The sequence below is a fragment of the Equus caballus genome, chromosome 25 (genome assembly GCF_041296265.1).
Source record: "Equus caballus isolate H_3958 breed thoroughbred chromosome 25, TB-T2T, whole genome shotgun sequence".
NCBI classification, from domain to species: Eukaryota; Metazoa; Chordata; class Mammalia; order Perissodactyla; family Equidae; genus Equus; species Equus caballus.
Genome location: NC_091708.1, coordinates 10,479,470 through 10,492,678, shown reverse-complemented (window position 1 = coordinate 10,492,678; position 13,209 = coordinate 10,479,470). Strand labels below are relative to the sequence as shown.

Below are 13,209 nucleotides of genomic sequence, written 5' to 3'. Positions count from 1 at the left end.
GTTAAAGATCTTGAGATGAGATTATCCCAGATTTAGAGTGGGCCCTTAAGCCAATGACTGCTGACCTTATAAGAGAAAGGAGAGGGAAATCTGAGACCACAGATTTGTAGGAGAAAGTCACGTGAAGACAGAGGCAGAGACTGGAGTGATGCATCCGACAAGCCAGGAGCATCAAGGATTTTCAGCAGCCACCAGAAGCTAGAAGAGAGGCATGAATGGGACTCCCTCAAGCCTCCAGAAGCAAACAACCTTGTGACACCCTGATTTCCGACTTCTGGCCTCTAGAATTGTGAAAGAACAAACCACTGTTTGAAGCCATCAGGTTTGTGGCCCATTCCAGCAGCCCTAGGAAACTAACACAATCCCTAAGGAAAGCAGGACACAAGAACAATTTGTATTTATACACAAAACAATAAATCAATTAACTTATTTAATTAAAGGTTCCAAACTGTAACCTGATACTCCTATTAGGATATCATTTGACAACAGATCAAATGAAATACTCAGAATGACAGACATTTGCCAAATGTTTCCAAATGATGGCGGACCATCACAATTCCTAAATGACAGTAGGTGATCACACGCCTGATCAAATAGCAAAAAATCCTTTTAGGACTTGAAGATATACTAAAAGACCTTGACTGACTACCTGTGGATGTCTCCCATGACCTGTACAAACTGTCAGCCTGGTCTCTGCCAGTTGCCTCCTGAAGAATAGGCAAATAAATTTTGTGCTGAGTTTTAAAGTCTGGTTCAAGGTGACAATGCATGCTAAGAAAAGGAAGAGCCCAGTAGGGTGCTAACAATAGGCGCAGGGAGAGCCACTTATCAGGTATTCTGAAATCTAGGGTGCACGAAGATTCCTAGAAACTCACAGAAAATCTAAAAGATGTGTCTGATATAACTTAGAATGCTTCTAGGGGACTACGCCATAAACTTTAAGAGATTCTGGTCCCCCGTCTTGTGGAATATACTATGTGACCTAAACACATCCCAAGGTATCTATGCCTTCTTTTTTTGTCTTTTTTGAGGAAGATTAGCCCTGAGCTAACATCCGCTGCCAATTCTCCTCTCTTTGCTGAGGATGACTGGTCCTGAGCTACCATCTGTGCCCATCTTCCTCTATTTTATATGTGGGACGCCTGCCACGGCATGGCTTGATAAGCGGTGCGTAGGTCTGCAGCCGGTATCTGAAGCAGCAACCCTCAGGCTGCTGAAGCGAAGCATGCGAACTTAGCCACTTGGCCAACAGGCCAGTCCCCTATGCCTTCTTTTTAAAAAATCTATATCCAGTCACTCATTTAATCATCAAAAAAATATTTACTGAGTTCTATATGATGCATTATACTAGGTGTTAGGGATACAGGAAAGAAAAAAAAGAGTACCATCAGCTCTCATGAAGTGCACTTCTAGTAGGTGGCAGAAAGCCCTTGGCAGGGGGAAGAGGAGGCAATCATCAGATATATAATATGTCTGGTGGTAGTAACTGCTAAGAAAAAAATACAGCAAAGTAAGGAGATGAAGAGGATGACACTATTTAAAATAGGTTGGTCAAGGAAGGTTTATCTGATAGGGTGACATTTGAGAGACCTGAAGTGAGGAAGTCAGGCATGCAGATATCTATGAGAAGATATTTATGTGTGAGTGCCTGTTTCTGAGTGTGTGCTTCTATGCTTTTCTTTGTTTTTCCTTTTACTATGTGAAACTCACTAACTTGAGTAAACACCTTGCTATTTCTTGAGAGCAGTGTCCAGGAGGGGGGCCATGGTGCCTTAGGTCCTGCTGTAGACTGGCACTCTTTACTGTATCTTAGGTTCTGGGTACACTGGGAACAGGCAGCCATGTGTATCAAAAGCTCAAACCCTGTTTGGGTCCAGTCAAATATTTCTCCAAGATATCTTAGCATGTGCCTTTCAGGTATATTCACAAAGATATGCACACTCTGAAGACATAATAACTTCATTATAAAGGAATATCTCATAAATTATGGGGTGACATAACTTGGGCATTCCACAATAAAATATTAATTCTGAAAAACAAAAACCAAAACATTTCAGCTTTTGAGGCTGAAGAATGTTTGGTCCATCCTAGAAAGAAGAAAGAGACCAGTTTGGCTGAATAAAACAGAAAAACAGTGGTAGGTAAGATTAGGTGGGATAGGTAAGATGGGGGTGCCACTGAACCGGAGGGCAAGTCATGAAAGGTCTTACAGATCAAAGTAAGAATTCTGATTTTACTGTGTGGAACGGAATCCACTGGAAGGTTTTGAGCAAAGAAGTCACATGACTGGACCAAAAGGGTGACTGTAACTGCTTTATGGAGAGCAGAATGGAAGAGGGTAAGAACATCAGCAGCAAGACCAGTTGGAAGGCTACTGGAATAACCTATCAAAAGATGACACCCATCTAGGACAGGTACAGGACACGTGGTGAGAAGTGGTCAGATTTTAGATATACTCCAGAACTAATTGTTTTCACTGATGTACTGAACATGCAGTGTGAGAGAAAGAAAGGAGACAGAGATGACTAGTGTTTTTTGGCAACTGGAAAAAATGGAGCACCTATTTGCTGAGATGCAAAGTCTGGGGGGCAGAGCAGGGAAGCCAAATCAAGACTTCAGATCTGATTTCTTAAGATCTATCAAATATGCAAGAGTGTCAATTATACCTCAATAAAGCTGAAAAAAAAAGCAAGAGGAAATAGTCCAACCTTCAGAGGAGAGCCCCAGGAATTAAATGAGATCTTTTGTATGAAATGACTATACAAGAAGAGAAGAGACCTGAAGACCAAGCCCTAGGGCCAACAATGTTTAAAGGTCAGAAAGACAATAACAATAGCTGACATTACATTACACTATGCACCACAGCTTTACTACATATATGAAGTTATTTAATCCTCATAACAAGCCTCCATTTTACAGATCAGAAAACCAAAGTGCACGAGGGATGAGTGATTTGCCCAAGGTCACATAATAAGCAGCAGGACCAAGATTTATAAAGACCAACTAGCTTTATAATCCCTATTCTTAAGTGTTACCCACACTATATGACCTCTACAGAAACGATGAACTGACAAAAAGTCCTTGGTATGGCCAGTGAGGTAGGAGAGCCAAGTCAAGAGGTATCCTTGAGGCCAAAGGAAAAAATGTCAATGACGATTAATCAAAAAAGAGGACTGAGATTAAAAAAAAAAGACAAAATCATCCCATTTGCAGCAACATGGATGGACCTCAAGGGTGTTATGTTAAGCGAAATTAGCCAGAGAAAGACAAATACCGTATGATTTCACTGCTATGTGGAAGATAAACACATGGATAAAGAGAACAGATTAGTGGTTACAAGAGGGGTAGGGGGTGGGGGGGATGGGCAAAAGGGGTACAGGGGCACATGTGTATGGTGATGGATAAAAACTAAACTATTAGTGGTGAGCACAAGGCAGTTTACACAGAAACTGATATATAATAATGTACATATGAAAATACACGTTATAAACCAATATAACCTCAATAAAATAAAAAACTAAAAATAAATTTAAAAAAAGAGGACTAAGAATGGACCACAGGATCTGTCAAGGTGGAAGTCACTAGGAACATAATATCACCACCACCATAAACTGATAATCTTTTATAATGCTATTTCTAAGTTTTACGATGAAGCATTTATACAAAATTACCTAAAAAATACACCCATTTACCCAACCAGTTTAAGACACTTCATGCATAATAGGTCACTTTAACCTCAATCTTCACCAAGTGTATCCTTTTTTCTATTACTTCTCCTCTTATGTACCTCATGATGGAAATTTTTTGTCTAGATATATTTATTTATAATTAATTTATTTCTCTACTCTTTAAATCAAAGATTTATTTAGCTATATATAATAAAAACATCTAATGGCAACAGTAAACAATAAAATCAACACTAAACTTATATACTTCTTCAGGCTCTGGCATACCCCAAATAACACGAGAACTCCCCTCCCTACCCACTACTACTCTAACGGATCTCTAAGATGAAACTACTGATAATCTAACACTAGCCAAAGAGTTTTATATGCTAAAAAGTCATTACAACAGTAATTCAATAAAGTATAATTTCATTCTCAAACTCAAAAATTGCTCAACCTGGCCTCAGCTTTTCCATATTTTGAAATGATCTCTTATGCTTTAATTTAGTTCCTTAAGACAGACTTTCAGGTTGCTTGGGCCCAAGAGGTCTACTGTCCAAGGTCATTCCATTCACTGTAAGAAACCCACAAAACCTAGATATTTATCAATCTGAGAATCTGTTGCTTGTAAATACAGTGTATACAAATTGCCCCTTTAGCAAACCAGATTCATACATCACTGCAATAAACTATACAACTTTAAACAAGTCTGGATATATCATGGTGATTTAAACATAATGTTAAATCTATTTCCTTCTTTAGAGTATCGATAATATTTCCCTTCAAATACCAAGTACAAAAGAGAAGAATTCCAGAAAGAGAGGTATCAGGAGATTTAGGATAAATAAGAGACCAGGTAAGCAGGAATAGGATCCTGCCAAGCCCTACCAGTAAAAAATGGAAGACTGCTTGCTCTCCCAGCTCTGGCGTATTTTTTAACACTTCCTCCCTTGATGGAAGCCAATAACAGGAATTTGGAAAACTGCCATTAAGGACTGAATAAAACAGGAAACAACTCACTTTACCAGTGATCCAAAACACTGTGTGAATCTTCAGATGATACAACCTAAGTTGATTCCTAGATTTATCAACTCAGTTAACATTATTACATATATTAAGTTGCTACATAATGAGATCTGACACAAAGGCACTCAATAAATGTTAGCTGAACTGATATAACTATGAAGGCTTTTGAACTTTACAAAATAACATGCACAACACAAGTGTGAATGTCAGTATAATAGATTCTGCTGATAAACTCCTAAGTATCTATTTCCATAGTTACAAAACAGATCTGGAATAACACAGTCATAATACAAACAATGCAATAAAAGCCCAACATCTAACTAACACTGGGTAGGGAAAGAAGAGAGGCTCAAGGCCAGAGAATTAGTCTTGAAATTACAAAACTACCAGAGGGGAGGAGGGTGCTAGGTCAGGAGCAGAAGGCAACATAGCATTGTGGTCAAGCGTAGGGCTCTGGTGCAAGACTGCTTGAGTTGAAATCCTGAGTCTCCCACTTACTCAGGGACACTGCTTTACCTCATTAGACCTATTCCCTCTTCTATAAATGAGATGAGAACAGTACCAATCCATTGAGTTGTTCTGACGATGAAATGAGTTAACACATGGAAAGTGCTCAGAAAAGTACAATGAATAAATATTTACTATTACTATTAAAATTGTACTCATACTTCCTAGTCATCTAAAGCAAAATTACTGTTGAGTTGAACCATATAAAATTGCTGTTTTTGTAGGTCAAAACACTTTGAATATCAACAATTTTTTTATGATTCAACTGAATATAAAAGAAAGAGCTGTAAAAAGAAGTTGCTAGGAATGACCTAAAAAAGCTAGAGTCAACTCAGCAATGTACTCACCTAACTGTTCTAAATACAACTGAAAAAAAAGGATTTTTGCAGTAGGTTGAAAACAAATTTCAAATAATAAAGCATATAATTCAGTTACGACTAACCTCTAAGGCAAGCAATCAATATTTTACAGAGGATTGATTTTGAAAGCTGAACTAATATTTTATATTCAAGTATCTATTCTTTCTCCTCTGAGTCACAAAAATGAACGTTCTCACAATTTCAAAAGGTATACATTGACTGTTATTTACTAAATTTAAAAAATGCCTAATTTTGATCACATGAACATTTTACAAAGCTAATGCTGATTTGTAAGATTTTTAATGCAAAAAACCACTACAAAAACTTTTTAATCAACACAATTTATTATTAGGATATATTTATATTTCATAAATATCTACATTGATTTTAATATAAAATTATTACTTTCCCAACTATTTCCAGCAGAATAAGTTTCTACAATTTAACATAGTATCTACAATCTACCTTCAAGGCTGCCAATCTCTCAAACTGAAACAAGTACACTAAAACCTCAAAAAATGACAGCACAGTTTCAAGAAAGCCTGATTTCCCACAAGCCTGTCTTATGTTCATCTTTTAAATTTCTACAACCTGACTACAGATCTTTAAATGATATGTGAAAACATGTAAGCGAAAATAAACCTCTATGATTAATAAAAATTAAAATGGTATTCTTAAGGTTTTTGTAAAAGACTGATAACTGCACTTTTACAATTTTTTTAAAAACCTATAAAAAGGCCTCCATCAAACCTCCAGCCCATTTCCCTAGCCATAGCTTCAGTCCCCTCAGCATCAGATAAAGGTCTTACATATCAAAGAAAAGTTAACACTCACAAGCTCTTCTGGTAATAGTCTCTCTATAAACCAGCAATTTACATATTTCAGTTCTTCTAACTGAGATATAATTCACATACCATAAAAATCACCCTTTTAAAGTGCACAACTCAGTGGTTTCTAAGATACTCATAAAGGTGTGCAACCATGACCACTATCTAATTTCAGAACATCTTCCATAAACCTCATACCCATTAGAGTCACTCCCCATTGCCACCTCCTCCCAGACCCTAGCAACTATTAATCTACTTTCCATCTCTACGGATTTCATTTCACATAAATGGAATCATAGAATATGCAGCCTTTTGCATCTGGAATCTTGCACTTAGCATAACACTCAGGAGTTTTACACATGTTGTAGCATGTATCAGTACCTCACGTCTTTTTACAGCTGAATAATACTCCACTGTAAGAACATACTACATTTTATTCATCCATTCATCAACTGACGAACATTTGGGTTATTTCTACAACTTGGCTATCATGAATAATGCTGCTACTAACATTCTTTGTCGTTTCACGCCCTTTTAAAATACAGGACAAAGTTTTAAAGTTAAAGCAAATCACAGAGGCACTAACAGAAGTCTCTGAAGACCCTAAAGACCTTGATATGATTTCAAGTAGTAACATCTTCTTCTTTAGGTACAGACTCTGCTCTTCTGAGTTCATTCTTTTTCATTAAATATCATCCGAACAAATTAAACAGAAAAAACGTCATATACCTTTCGCAAACCGTGGATAATTAGAAAGGAAAAGGTAATAACAAAGAAAGCTACCACAATAAAACAGTCTAAGTTTCTTATGTTGACCTTGTCCGGTTTTTAAAAAACCCATACATCTCACATTAACTTAAATATTTAAATAAGATGAAAGCAATTTGTTAGAATGATAAAATTTTACAAATTTGTAATTGAAGAACATACCAAATACATATGCTTATATTTAAGTATCTGCACATTTTTACAGTTTGAGCTGATCTCTGAAAGCACTATGGCAAAAATTTTTGCTAAATATCAAGGATTAACTTGATAGGTTTAAAAATATTCAACTCCCAAATATTTACTTTTCATAAATAAAACAACGAAATCATCCACAATGTCCAAATCAGCAAACTGATTGGAGGTTAAAATTTACCCTTTATGTTTGGGAGCAAAGACTGATTGATTTTCTTAATTAGTTAATTAAAAGTATTTTGATATAAATCTCCTGGAACATGCGCCTGAAAAATAGAGTTTTGATTTAACTTATACACAATGTGGCCAAGAACCCTTAAATGATACAATTGAAACAAGAGTTTCCAATACATCAATTCAGTAACTTTCAAGCCAATAATATTTTTGTTTGCTTTATGACAAAGGGGAGCAAAAATGTTATCAAAATAGGGCAAAATTACTGCTCTACAAATAAGTGACATGTTCAGAATACAAAAATAAATACAGCATTCAAAAAAAGGAAAAAGTATTTTTTGAGACTGTGGAACTATATAAATTTTTAAAAAACAAATATTATTTTACTGTATACTAAACATACTAAAACCACTGAATTGCACTGCTGTTTAACTAGGGTTAGAAGGTTTTCACATCCGTTTTTCAAACTCAATTTTACTTACCAGCTAGGAAAATTAACAGTGAACAAAGTCTTTCTTTTTTCTAGAGGATATTTATAAGACAATTCTGTATTTAAAAATCTACTTCTAATACGAGGAAGTAATGAAATATTTCCCTTTAAAGGGAAGTTTTCATTAAAAAAAAGAGAGACAAACTACTATTCTATAATTTCTATTTGCTACAGTTTTTAACTACATATTTTAAACCAATTAAATCTAGTTTGTTATATCTATAGAATATCAAATATACCCTGGGGTTAAGATTTAATTCAAATTCAATAAATATTTATTGAGGGGCCTACTACATGCCTAACACTATGCTAAGCACTGGGGAAAAAGAACCATTCTCATTTTTCCTCTCTTTCTCCCTCCTTGTCCTATGGCCTACACATATAATCACTTGATAGAAGATGCCAGCAGGAGAGTACCACCTATCCTCATTTACTACGCACTTGACTCAAATTTATACTCATGGACTCTAAACTCAGAATTCAAATAAATACCAACTATGAAAAATAATTCACAAGAATTTGTTTTTCTGTACACACTCATCACTGAGGGGTAAAATTTTTCTCGTATGCATCATGAAGGAAGATCCTTTTTCCATGTTGTTGGCAAAACTGTCAATCATCTTGACGAGCAGCAAATAAATGAATGCCCAATGATGGGATTCTGTATTATCCTTAAAAAAGAAATCCATCAACTAAACATCAACAGGTAAATGTTTATACTCGACAGCCATCAATTTCAACTATCCATGCAAAGAGACAGGTGAGCTGGACTGGTAAACCTCGAAATTAGAGAAGTATTAATCGTCTGCTTCCAGCCAATATAAACAGATGTTATTTTTAAACAGGCAAAATCATCTCTTCCACTGAAATTTATTTGCAGCAGATAATGTTCTGTTACATTTTTAATCAAGCAGATGAAGTTACATTTAAATTGAAAATCTGCTTCACTCAACTAATCAGGCAAGTAAAATTCAGAGATGATTGAATGGCATTACACAGCACACTATTACAGCAGGTAAATTGGGAAATTTACCTGTCACACCACACAGCATATTGTTCAGCCACTGCATCTGCAACTTAGAAGCAAAGCACTAAGACAAAAAGGGAAAGGCATGTTAAACAGACTTATAAATCCATCATATTTTATGAAAACATTATTAAGGCTGCCAGCAAAAAAATAAATAAATATTTTTTAAAAGAAAAAGGAAAAAAACACACATCACCTTTCAGGGAATCAATGAAGATTTACATGAGCATGCTTATCTGATTCATGTAAATAGCATGCCTGGTTATTGTGAAGATCAAGATACATCCCAGGCAAAGGAAAAAAGCAAACATTACATCACAGGAAAAGGCAAAGAAACAACGACCACATCCTATCAAGAATATAATGGTCAAACACAAGAAAGGTAAACAAAATGCTTTATCAAGAAATAGCAGATAAAACAAGCAAGATTACACTGCTTTTCAAAATAAAATGTCTATGATTTCACTCATTGATATAGATCATTAATTTCATATAAAACAAAAACACTACATCTAAAATATTGTCAATTCACCTTATTTATAGAAACTCTAGCCCATTTCAGCCACTTGTAGTTCCTGATACAATTGGAATGTTAACATGTCTTCAAAATTTACTTTCACAGATATCCAAAATCATCTAATGGCTATTTCAGTGTTTCTTTCCACCAAAACCCCAAATTTACTTTCACTGTTTGATATCTGTAAACTTAAATACTTTCGCTGCAACAGCTGAACTGAACATCACTGCTTATAACATTGTGAATTATTCCAACATCAGGTACCAAACACCAAGTTAGATCTTTTACATCTTATTTATAATTTAGTTTCATCTTCACAACTTTTGAAATACACAGGTTTTTGTGCCAACCATTGTACCTTTTTCTGTCCTTTTCCCCTTTCTTTTCTTTTTTTGAGGGTGGCGGGGAGGGGGTGTGCAGCGTAGAAACAGTATATAACACTGCAATGAGCTCTAAGTTATAAAGACATAATGTCACTGTTCTCTTAACATGGTGTGAACCTATCCTGATTTTCCATTAGGAGTGATGGATTTGGACTGACATATCCATACTCTGTCACGGGGTTGGTTAATAAAGCTAGCTAGAAAGCATACATTCATCAGTAGAGTGTCTTAACTATCAAGGCATCATTTTCAATAAATTACTGGTTAGGGCTAGAACAGTTTAAGGTTTACAGAAAAACTGTGAAGATAGTACAAAGTTCCTATATGCCTCACACCCAGTTTTCTCTATTAGTAACACCTTACATTAGTATGGTACATTTGTCAAAATTAATGATCAATATTGACTCATTAACTAAAATCTATATTTTGTTCAATTTACTTTTTTTTTTGAGGAAGATTAGCCTCGAGCTAACTGCTACCAATCCTCCTCTTTTTGCTGAGGAAGCCTGGCCCTGAGCTAACATTGTGCCCATCTTCCTCCACTTTATATGTGGGATGCCTACCACAGTATAGCTTGCCAAGCGGTGCCATGTCCACACCTGGGATCCGAACTGGCGAACCCTGGGCCGCCGAAGCGCAACGTGCTGTGCCACCGGGCTGGCCCCAGATTTCTTTACTTTTCACTTGTTCTTTTTTTGTTCTAGGATCCCATCCAGGATAGCACATTAGATTTAGTTGTCATGTTTCCTTAAGCTCCTCTTGGCTGTGACAGTTTCTCAGACTTTCCTTCTTTTCGCTGACCTTATGAGCTTTGAGGGGTACTTATCAGGTATTTTGTAGAATGTTCCACAATTGGGGTTTCTCTCTTTTTCTCATGGTTAAGCTGGGGTTAGGCATATTTGGGAGGAAGACCACAGAGATAAAGTGACATTCTCATCACATTTTATCAAGTGTAAATACCGTCAAGACGACTTATCACTGATGATGATAGTCTTGATCACCTGTCTTATCACTGTGTTTCAATTTAGCCTCAGCCTTGACAAAAACTGCATCTGAACTTTTCTAAACTTCATAATGATACACTGCTGTTCTTCATTGGTAAAGATGACCAACTTAACAGCCACTCTCTTTAGATGTGAATCACAGGGGCAAAAAAACCAAACAAACAATAATCCAGCTGTGCTCCCAGTACTGCACAACAATTAGTCTTTGAGTCACTATATTGATTTTTCCAAGTATGTATATTTCAGACCTGACTCTTCGCTTTCAACACGTTGGTCCAAAACAGAGGTTCTCAACTTGGGCTGACCACTAGAATCGTATGGGAGAGCTTTTAAAAATACTGTTGCCCAGGCCCCAATTTAATTAGAATGCTTGGGCATCAGTAGTTTTTAAAAACTCTCCAGGTTATCCCAATATAGTCCAGGGCAGAGAACCACTGGCCCCAGACCTTGGCTCTGCCTGACTGTGGCAGTGCAAGCTGCTGTCTTCCCGGTTACAGCGTTCATAGCTATGCTATACTGTTTGGGGTTTGATTTTTATGTCTCTTCAGTTCTTCCAGTAAGTGGCTTTGGCTTAAAAGAACTCTACAACTCAGGGACACTTAAATGTTATTTAAACACTGGTAGACTAAACACAGTCACAGGCAGAAGGCAGTGACTGACATTTAGAAGCATTACTGATGAAAAACATGCATATCCCAAGGTGAAGACTACAAAAGGCTAGATACCAAACCACCAACATAGAAACATTCTATATTCCCCAAAACACAGTGACAGACTGTTGTTCAAAACCTGGTGCTGATTTTTGCACTGAAGCAACAGTCTGTGGGGTGGCTGAGTTCTCAGGCTAACAATAAAAATGTATTTAACCAATAAAGCTAAAGAAATATTCATCTGAAGAATATGAAATTGCCATATTCAACCATTACATCAATTTCACATGATTCAATCTAATATATCACATTTTCGGTTTTTTTTTTCCTGCTTTATCTCCTCAAACCTCCCCGTACATAGTTGTATATCTTAGTTGCAGGTCCTTCTAGTTGTGGCATGTGGGACGCCACCTCAACATGGCCAGATGAGCAGTGCCATGTCCGTGCCCAGGATCCAAATCGGCGAAACCCTAGGCCGCTGAAGCGAGCATACAAACTTAACCACTCGGCCACGGGGCCGGCCCCAGGATCATGTATTCTTAAAGCTGTTACACTGACTTTGATGAAAAGTAATTTGTTCTTCTAGCCAGTGAATACCCCAAGCCCTTCAACAGTGCCATAAACAAGGATTAGTTAGAGAAGAATATATTCTCTCTCTCCTTTTTTCCTGAAGAGTACCATCAGCTGTTAGGAGCAGCATACGAATCAAGCTAAATAAAAATATCCTTCAGCATGTACTTGTCATAAACATTCTTTATTCCAATTAGCAATTACGAACCATTTCTCTATTTTCTATGCTTCTATTACCTGAGGTAATAGTATTTTAGATTCTGCTTTTCCACTTAAGATAACCATTTTCTAATACTGACCCAAAAAACACTGTATAAACATTTCTGATGACCCATACAGTATTTATGATATAAACGAATAATCAATACCTAATTATTCCATTTTTGCTGGATGTTTATGTTATTTTCTTTTTTAAAAATAACACATCCTTTGTACTCATACAACATTGTTGGGAATGTAAAATGGTACAGCTACTTTGGAAAAGTCTGGCAGTTTCTTAAAAAATTAAACATACAACTACCACACAACCCAGCTACTGAACTCGTAGACATTTATCCCAGAAAAATGAAAACTTATGTTCACACAAACCTGTACGTGAATGTTGACAGCAACTTTATTCATAATAGTCAAAAACTGGAAACAATCCAGGTGGTCTTCAACGGGTGAATGATTAAACACAGTGTATCTACACCACGGGATACAACTCAGCAAAAAAGGGAAGGAACTAACAATACACACAACAAGTCGGATGAATCTCCAGCGATTGGAAAAAGCCAAGCTTAAAAGTTCATACACAGTATGAGCCCATTTATATAACATTCTTGAAATTACAAAAATCGAGAAATGGAGAACACAATAGTGGTTGCCGGGGTGAAGGGTGGCAGGGGAAAAAGGGACTATAAAAGTCCATCATGGGAGGGCTGGCCCAGTGGCTCAGCAGTTAGGTTCGCACGTTCTGCCTTTCAGTGGCCCGGGGTTCGCCGGTTCGGATTCCGGGTGCGGACATGGCACCGCTTGGCAAGCCATGCTGTGGTAGGCGTCCCACATATA

The 13,209-nt window shown here is 36.7% G+C and overlaps 1 protein-coding gene across 7 annotated transcripts in view; it reads right to left on the bottom strand.

The window, feature by feature from the left end:
* The window catches only part of ZCCHC7 (zinc finger CCHC-type containing 7), a 228,044-nt gene that overhangs the window by 170,615 nt on the left and 44,220 nt on the right, over positions 1 to 13,209 (bottom strand). The gene's annotated exons all lie outside the window — the stretch shown is intronic.